At 41.6% G+C, this 10,000-nt stretch overlaps 3 non-coding genes across 3 annotated transcripts in view; all 3 read right to left on the bottom strand.

Moving 5' to 3' along the window:
- LOC135266611 (large subunit ribosomal RNA) overlaps positions 1-1,904 on the bottom strand; it is a 4,037-nt gene extending 2,133 nt beyond the window's left edge. The window contains exon 1 of the ribosomal RNA XR_010334749.1: positions 1-1,904. This exon is cut by the window's left edge and continues 2,133 nt beyond it. This is a non-coding gene — a ribosomal RNA (large subunit ribosomal RNA).
- A 474-nt stretch (positions 1,905-2,378) lies between these two features.
- LOC135266597 (5.8S ribosomal RNA) lies at positions 2,379-2,535 on the bottom strand. The gene has a single exon (XR_010334735.1). It is a non-coding gene; the product is annotated as a 5.8S ribosomal RNA (ribosomal RNA).
- Positions 2,536-4,595: 2,060 nt separating this feature from the next.
- Positions 4,596-6,518, bottom strand: LOC135266609 (small subunit ribosomal RNA). Its single transcript, XR_010334747.1, has one exon. It is a non-coding gene; the product is annotated as a small subunit ribosomal RNA (ribosomal RNA).
- Between the last annotated feature and the right edge of the window lie 3,482 nt (positions 6,519-10,000).

Below are 10,000 nucleotides of genomic sequence, written 5' to 3'. Positions count from 1 at the left end.
TTAAAAACGAACCAACGACATATCTACACCACATCAACATCGGCTTTCGCCTAGGGCTTAGGATCGACTGACTCGTGTGCAACGGCTGTTCACACGAAACCCTTCTCCACGTCAGTCCTCCAGGGCCTCGCTGGAGTATTTGCTACTACCACCAAGATCTGCACCGACGGCGGCTCCAGACGGCCTCACGGCCAGTCCTTCTGCGCTCACCGCCGCGACCCTCCTACTCGTCAGGGCTTCATGGCCGGTTAATTAAATAACCGACCGCACATGCCGCTGACGGCCGAGTATAAGCACGACGCTTCAGCGCCATCCATTTTCAGGGCTAGTAACTTCGGCAGGTGAGTTGTTACACACTCCTTGGCGGATTCCGACTTCCATGGCCACCGTCCTGATGTCTTAAGTTACCAACGCCTTTCATGGTATCCCATAAGCGTCGATTTAGGCGCTTTAACTCGGCGTTTGGTTCATCCCACAGCGCCAGTTCTGCTTACCAAAAATGGCCCACTTGGCACTCTGATTCGAGTCTCGCGGCTTCATATAAAGTTCGAGCAAGCCGGAGATCTCACCCATTTAAAGTTTGAGAATAGGTTGAGGCCGTTTCGACCCCAATGCCTCTAATCATTCGCTTTACCGGATGAAACTCGTAAGCGACGAGCGCCAGCTATCCTGAGGGAAACTTCGGAGGGAACCAGCTACTAGATGGTTCGATTAGTCTTTCGCCCCTATACCCAGTTCCGACGATCGATTTGCACGTCAGAATCGCTACGGACCTCCATCAGGGTTTCCCCTGACTTCGTCCTGACCAGGCATAGTTCACCATCTTTCGGGTCCCAGCGTGTACGCTCTTGGTGCGCCTCTTCTCGCAATGAGAATGAGACGCCCCGGGAGTGCGGGGCGACAGCCGTAACGGCCGCCCATCTTCCCTTAGTCCGTGCAAGACGAACTTTCACTTTCATTGCGCCTTTAGGTTTAGTCATGTCCCAATGACTCGCGCACATGCTAGACTCCTTGGTCCGTGTTTCAAGACGGGTCCTGAAAGTACCCAAAGCTATAGCGTCGCAGATCGGCGTTTCAACCGAGTCTGTCCGAGAACTCATTGGCGAACAGCCATTCGTAGACAGAACCGACACCAGGTGCGATTACCGTCATAAACGAACGCGCTTGCCAATGGTCGGACGCTAACTGTGTAGCGGCCCGGCGCCATATGCATACCTTCGAGCGAGTCGACCGGGAAACACCGCGGGTTCGTCCGAAACGGCGAACCGTTCGAACGGGCTCCACCGCGGGCCTTAGATCGACACCCAAAGGATCGCGACGTCCTACTGGGGGAGAAGTGCACGCGTTCGACTTCGGTTCGCATAAACAAAAGGCGCGAACGACGCGTACGCCGTTCGTCGCACGATCATTTAGCGCCGCTATCGAGTCACGCTGAATCTCCCCTTTCGACCTTTCGGGTTTCTCAGGTTTACCCCTGAACGGTTTCACGTACTATTGAACTCTCTCTTCAAAGTTCTTTTCAACTTTCCCTCACGGTACTTGTTCGCTATCGGTCTCGTGGTCATATTTAGCCTTAGATGGAGTTTACCACCCACTTAGGGCTGCACTCTCAAGCAACCCGACTCTGAGGAGAGATCCTCCCGTTATCGGCAACGGTCACTACGGGCCTGGCACCCTCTATGGGCTGTGGCCCCGTTCAAGATGGACTTGGACGCGTCGCACAATCTCGGGATGACGGATCCTCCCTAACACCACATTTCCCGGCGTCCGGTTTCGGCCGCGGGATTCAGTGCTGGGCTTTTTCCTGTTCGCTCGCCGCTACTAAGGAAATCCTAGTTAGTTTCTTTTCCTCCGCTTAATAATATGCTTAAATTCAGCGGGTAGTCTCACCTGCTCTGAGGTCGCAAATATAAATTTGCCTTTATTTTGTCAGACGATAATTACACGTATTCCGTTTATATGGCTGCCTCCAAACAATTTCAAACATCGATCTGACGTCGTTGCGAGAATGTTGTTGTTGTTAATTATAGTGCATAAAATATGCATATAAACAACTTTAACGTCTCGGACACGACGATCGCTTCGTTCGAAATTTAAGCGTTGTGGCTGCTTTTTAATATCGGACGTGCTACGTCTAAACCAACTTGTACCAACAAACTAATAAGAATGTCAGCCGCTATTGCGTTTTAGGATGCCGCGTTATTTTTTTATATTGTTTTTATTGTTTACGTTGCATAATATTTTATTATGACAACCGACAATCAATTAACAATTATAGTAACGCGTCATATTTGCACCCAACACGCTCCGACGTAATTGTCTACACAACATTGTGCGCTGTGTTTAAGACAAAAACCGAGCAGTCTTTGAAATTGACACGACCCTCAGCCAGGAGTGGTCCGGGAACAGTATATCCGAGGACCGCAATGTGCGTTCGAAATGTCGATGTTCATGTGTCCTGCAGTTCACAAGTTGACGCGCAATTAGCTGCGTTCTTCATCGACCCACGAGCCAAGTGATCCACCGTTCAGGGTAATCTTTTCAAACAAATTTAAAATATTATTACATAACGCACCGTTCCACATCGAAATCGTTTCATCATCACACAACAACAAAAATAACTACTTAAGGTTATTACAATTGTGATGTATATGTGAGAAACGGACCAATCGAAAGAAACGTTCGGCGTTATATTTTATAATATTTTATTTAATTAAAGTGGCATTTGTTTCTACTTATCGAAAAGAGTATGCAGTTATAGTTTAAGTTTACATAAAGAATAACCCGATGATATTAACGTTTTATAAATACGTATATATATATCTATTAGGTTTTTTTTCTCTATCAACTTTGTCTATAAAACTCTGCTCCTTTTGCGATAAGCATTATGTATATTTATTAAATAGAAAATATGTCGAAAAACCAGACGTTTTCTTCAAACAAACGCCACAGCTGCAAACTTAATCACAACAATATTTACCAAACAATACAATTGTAGGGTGTTTTGTGTGATACGTCGTTTGGTGGGCATTCTAAGAACGTCCGTCGACATAAAAACGAATCAAAAGAAAAGCACAGGCAGTGCAAAACGTTCCTTCGTCAGTCGGGCGTATATCATTTAAAACCCACAGAATCTAAAAAAGTTAATAAACTTTTTTATTTAGATTCCTACGGTTCGTCGCGTCGTTAAAGTAAATTATTACTTCGACGCATGCGGAACCCAGGTACCCGAAAACCGTAAGCCTAAGCGTTTTTTTCCAAACATCACTCACTATCGATAAAGTAAATTGATTTTATGTATTTATAAATGTGCGTTTGTATGTATAGTAGTATAGTAGTAGTATATTTTGTTATTGGTTGTTTCGAGCTTTTTATTGTTATAAAACGTTTTTGTAGTCTTGTACATAAAGTACAGACGAATAGACAGCCCCTTTTATTTATTAATAAACTCCAACCATTTACAAATTGAATTACAACTACAACATCTCTTTTACACATTAATTATACACCATCTTTATTTTCTTTTTTCCGAAGCGAATACGATGAAGAAAATACGCAAAGACTGGCTTACAAAACCGTAAGCCTAAGCGTTTATTTTTCAAACATCACTCACCATCGGTTAAGTAAAATGATGGTATGTATAAATGTGTATTTGTATGTACAGTAGCGTATTAATTTTGTTGTTGGTTGTTTCGAGTTTATTTATTATTATGGTTTGTATGTATAAAGTTTTAGTCTTGTACATAAAGTACAGACGAATAGACAGCCCCTTTTATTTATTAATAAACTCCAACCATTTACAAATTAAATTACAACTACAACATCTCTTTTACACATTAATTATACACCATCTTTATTTTCTTTTTTCCGAAGCGAATACGATGAAGAAAATACGCAAAGACTGGCTTACAAAACCGTAAGCCTAAGCGTTTATTTTTCAAACATCACTCACCATCGGTTAAGTAAAATGATGGTATGTATAAATGTGTATTTGTATGTACAGTAGCGTATTAATTTTGTTGTTGGTTGTTTCGAGTTTATTTATTATTATGGTTTGTATGTATAAAGTTTTAGTCGTGTACATAAAGTACGATCGTATTGGCAGACACCATTATTATTCATTCATTCATTCTTGTTTGTTATTATAAATAACTCCAACCATATACAAATACTACAACAACAACAACAACATCTCTTGCACATTAATTATACACCACCACTGTGTATTAGTACTTTTTTTCGAAGCGAATACGATGATGGAAATACGCTAAGACCGGCACTGCGAAAGCAATAATAAAACGTTAGCACATAACCATCTTTCGACAATATTGATTCGTGTTAATGTTCGAAAAAATTCTTTGAAAACGTCGTTTACGGCACGTTTACAATCGATTTATAAAATAAATCGAAAAACGTAACAACAGATCCGCTTAATGCAAGACGACCCGTTGTTGCTTTTCCGTTCGACGCATAATAAAGAATTTTGTATGAGAATTGATCATCATACGAATAGTGTATGTATGTGTGTTTTTTGTTGATCAGCACAGACAAAATGTGTGTGTATGTGTGACAACTAAACAACAACATTTACACGTTAATGATCCTTCCGCAGGTTCACCTACGGAAACCTTGTTACGACTTTTACTTCCTCTAAATGATCAAGTTTGGTCATCTTCCCAGCAACATCGGCAACGTCGAAACGCCACCGCGCACCGGTCCGAAGACCTCACTAAATCATTCAATCGGTAGTAGCGACGGGCGGTGTGTACAAAGGGCAGGGACGTAATCAACGCGAGCTTATGACTCGCGCTTACTGGGAATTCCTCGTTCATGGGGAACAATTGCAAGCCCCAATCCCTAGCACGAAGGAGGTTCAGCGGGTTACCCGGACCGCTCGGTCAGGGAGGACACGCTGATTCCTTCAGTGTAGCGCGCGTGCGGCCCAGAACATCTAAGGGCATCACAGACCTGTTATTGCTCAATCTCGTGCGGCTAGAAGCCGCCTGTCCCTCTAAGAAGAATTGTTTGTACGCCGACAGTAAAAACCGCACATAGAGACCGGGCGAACCCGGCTCCAGCCGGCATTTGGGATGTCGAAATACGCCTATTTAGCAGGCTAGAGTCTCGTTCGTTATCGGAATTAACCAGACAAATCGCTCCACCAACTAAGAACGGCCATGCACCACCACCCACCGAATCAAGAAAGAGCTCTCAATCTGTCAATCCTTCCGGTGTCCGGGCCTGGTGAGGTTTCCCGTGTTGAGTCAAATTAAGCCGCAGGCTCCACTCCTGGTGGTGCCCTTCCGTCAATTCCTTTAAGTTTCAGCTTTGCAACCATACTTCCCCCGGAACCCAAAAGCTTTGGTTTCCCGGAAGCTGCCCGCCGAGTCATCGGAGGAACGTCGGCGGATCGCTAGCTGGCATCGTTTATGGTTAGAACTAGGGCGGTATCTGATCGCCTTCGAACCTCTAACTTTCGTTCTTGATCAATGAAAGCGTTTTTGGCAAATGCTTTCGCTTCTGTCCGTCTTGCGACGATCCAAGAATTTCACCTCTAACGTCGCAATACGAATGCCCCCATCCGTTCCTATTAATCATTACCTCGGGGTTCCGAAAACCAACAAAATAGAACCGAGGTCCTATTCCATTATTCCATGCACACAGTATTCAGGCGAAGTTTTAGCCTGCTTTAAGCACTCTAATTTGTTCAAAGTAAACGTGCCGGCCCACCTCGACACTCAATGAAGAGCACCGCGGCGGGATTGAGTTGGGCCGCCCTCTCGAGCTAAGCCCACCGGCAGGACGTCCCGCGAAACGCCAGTTAACACCGCGAACGATGAACCGGCGGCGCGGGACACAAATTCGACTACGAGCTTTTTAACCGCAACAACTTTAATATACGCTATTGGAGCTGGAATTACCGCGGCTGCTGGCACCAGACTTGCCCTCCAATTGATCCTCGTTAAAGGGTTTAGAGTGTACTCATTCCGATTACGGGGCCTCGGATGAGTCCCGTATCGTTATTTTTCGTCACTACCTCCCCGTGCCGGGAGTGGGTAATTTGCGCGCCTGCTGCCTTCCTTGGATGTGGTAGCCGTTTCTCAGGCTCCCTCTCCGGAATCGAACCCTGATTCCCCGTTACCCGTTACAACCATGGTAGGCGCAGAACCTACCATCGACAGTTGATAAGGCAGACATTTGAAAGATGCGTCGCCGGTGCGAGACCGTGCGATCAGCGTAAAGTTATTCAGATTCACCAAGTTGTACGATGACGGCGAAACCGCCACCGATTGGTTTTGATCTAATAAAAGCGCTCCTTCCGTCTCCGGTCGGAGCTCTGTTTGCATGTATTAGCTCTAGAATTACCACAGTTATCCAAGTAAATGTGGGTACGATCTAAGGAACCATAACTGATTTAATGAGCCTTTCGCGGTTTCACCTTAATTTGGCTTGTACTGAGACATGCATGGCTTAATCTTTGAGACAAGCATATGACTACTGGCAGGATCAACCAGGGAACTGTGTTTTTGTGTTTTTTGAGACAGACGAGAGAATAAAATACTCATCATCATCGTTTATAAAGATGAAGAATATGCGCGTTTGTGCGAAACAATCTAACATATAAGAAAGTAACGCCACGCTGTTTCTTCTTTTCTTCGTACGATATAGAGATAAATGTATCGTCATCATCGTCGTCGTAGTCGTTAAACACCACAACACATATATCGGTCAATAAAGGCATAATAATAATATTTATAATATTATTTTTTACCTTTGCCGATTTAAAAGTTCAAACATTCTCTTCACTCTTCGCAAGATTGAATGCGACGTGAATTTATGAAATTCTTTCGAATCCATAAACGTTACGAATATTATATAAATATTCTCGCTCGGATATTAGAGAGTTGACGCATTTATTATTTTTGTTTGTTTAAATCACAAACATTTGTTAGTTCAACAAAGTTTGATTGCATAAGGACCGCCAACGTAAGAGAATACGTTTTGCCGCATCCGCAATCTCGCTGTGGGGAACTGGGCGAGCCACAAAATCACAAAATAAAGCAATCTCGCAAGCAAAGCCCTATTCGAATTCGATAGCGGAAATGTGCGATAAACGTCGATAAATTGGAAGCAAATGCAGAACGTATACATAATCGGTCGTTTTGTCGTCGTCATTTATGATAAACTTCGACTAAACCGTTACACCGTTCATATCGCCTCACTCAACGCATCGACACACACCACTACCATATGTATACCAGCGCGACACCGATCGAGGCAGCCGCTCGGTATTGGATGTGCGCACCGCTCCACTGACATAGCTCCACAGGCGACGTCTACCGAAGCGCACAGCTCTATAACTATAAGGCATACACACAAAAGGGAGAAAATATTTTAAATATTGATAATATTAAAAAGTCATATTTTATATTTAAACCATTATAAAATTTAATTATAAAAACGTTTGTTTTAAAAAAAATAATTAATTAATAAAAACAAAATTATTTTAAGCGCCGTACTTCGTAAACGTCGTACTTCGTTCGTCGTATGTGCAAAGTCAAATGAATGCTGTAGTTAGTCGCAGTTGGAACGTCTGAATGTCGTACAACGTAACAATAATTTTGAGTGCCCTAATGTGTAGACGTCGTACTTCGCGAACGTCGCACTTCGTAAACGACGTACTTCGTGAACGTCGCACTTCGTAAACGACGTACTTCGTGAACGTCGCACTTCGTAAACGTCGCACTTCGTAAACGACGTACTTCGTGAACGTCGTACTTCGTAAAGGTTATGCAATATTAATACACATTTGGTGTATTGCAAGTTGCATTTTAATAAATATTATGCATTTTTATGTTTTAATTTAATATCTAGGCCAAAATACTATGTTTATTTAATTGTTAAATGTGTACGTTTATTTATAGATACGTAATTTACATAAAAATTTGTTTTTTTTTTTATTATATGCAAACTACAAATAAAACATTTAATATTTTCAAACGTCGTACTTCGTGTAAGTTATGCAATATTGATACAAATTTAGTGTATTGCGGGTCGCAATAATATTAATTTATATTTGAACGTAGTACTTCGTGAAGGTTATGCAACATCAGTACACATTAAGTGTATTGCAGGTTGCATTATTATTAATTTATGTTTTCTCACTTTTTACCTTCATATAAAAAAAAATTTAATATTTTTGGACGTCGTACTTCGTAACAGTTATGCAATATTGATGCACATCTGTTGTGCTGCGGGTTGCATTTTATAAATTTAATGTATTCTTATGATTTACTTTAATGTCTAGGCAAAAAAACACTTTTGATTAGTTGCTGAATGTTTACATTTATTTACAGATACGTAATTTGCAAAAAAATTTGCTGTTTTTTTATTATATACAACACAAATAAAATTCTTTAATATTCTTGAACGTCGTACTTCGTGTAGGTTATGCAATATTGATACAAATTTAGTGTATTGCGGGTCACAATAATATTAATTTATATTTGAACGTAGTACTTCGTGAAGGTTATGCAAGATCAGTACATATTAAGTGTATTGCAGGTTGCATTATTATTAATTTATGTTTTCTCACTTTTAACCTCAATATAAAAAAAAATTAATATTTTTGGACGTCGTACTTCGTGAAGGTTATGCAATATTAATGCACATCTAGTGTGCTGCGGGTTGCATTTTATAAATTTAATGTATTTTTATGTTTTACTTTAATATCTAGGCAAAAAAAACAATTTTGATTAGTTGCTAAATGTTTACATTTATTTACAGATACGTAATTTGCAAAAAAATTTGCTGTTTTTTCATTATATACAACACAAATAAAATTCTTTAGTATTCTTGAACGTCGTACTTCGTGTAGGTTATGCAATTTTAATACACAATTAGTGTATTGTGGGTTGCATTATTATTATTTATTGTTTACGTTTTACTTCATCACTTTGTGAACGTCGTACTTCGTTTGTACTATGAACGCTGCATTTCGTCGCAGTCGGCAGCACGTGCGAATAAACGTCGTACAAGAAAATCACGATTTTGAGTGCCGTACTTCGCAAACGTCGTACTTCGTCTATACTATGTACAAAGTCAAGTGAACGCTAAACCTCGTCGCAGTCGACAGCAAGTGCAAATAAACGTCGTACAAGAAAATCATGATTTTGAGTGCCGTACTTCGCAAACGTCGTACTTCGTCTGTACTATGTACAAAGTCAATTGAACGCTGTACTTCGTCGCAGTCGGAAGCAACTGCAAGTAAACGTCTTACAAGAAAATCATGATTTTGAGTGCCGTACTTCGCAAACGTCGTACTTCGTCTGTACTATGTACAAAGTCAATTGAACGCTGTACTTCGTCGCAGTCGGAAGCAACTGCAAATAAACGTCTTACAAGAAAATCATGATTTTGAGTGCCGTACTTCGCAAACGTCGTACTTCGTCTGTACTATGTACAAAGTCAATTGAACGCTGTACTTCGTCGCAGTCGGAAGCAACTGCAAATAAACGTCTTACAAGAAAATCATGATTTTGAGTGCCGTACTTCGCAAACGTCGTACTTCGTCTGTACTATGCACAAAGTCAATTGAACGCTGTACTCCGTCGCAGTCGGCAGCACGTGCAAATAAACGTCGTACAAGAAAATCACGATTTTGAGTGCCGTACTTCGAAAACGTCGTACTTCGTCTGTACTATGTACAAAGTCAAATGAACGCTTAACTTCGTCGCAGTCGACAGCACGTGCAAATAAACGTCGTACAAGAAAATCACGATTTTGAGTGCCGTACTTCGCAAACGTCGTACTTCGTCTGTACTATGTACAAAGTCAATTGAACGCTGTACTCCGTCGCAGTCGGCAGGACGTGCAAATAAACGTCGTACATGAAAATCACGATTTTGAGTGCCGTACTTCGCAAACGTCGTACTTCGTCTGTACTATGTACAAAGTCAATTGAACGCTGCATTTCGTCGCAGTCAGAAACAAAGCAAAC

The sequence above is a fragment of the Tribolium castaneum genome, chromosome 6 (genome assembly GCF_031307605.1).
Source record: "Tribolium castaneum strain GA2 chromosome 6, icTriCast1.1, whole genome shotgun sequence".
Classification (NCBI taxonomy): Eukaryota; Metazoa; Arthropoda; class Insecta; order Coleoptera; family Tenebrionidae; genus Tribolium; species Tribolium castaneum.
Note: the sequence above shows the minus strand (reverse complement) of the source record. Positions and strands in the feature narration are given on the sequence as shown.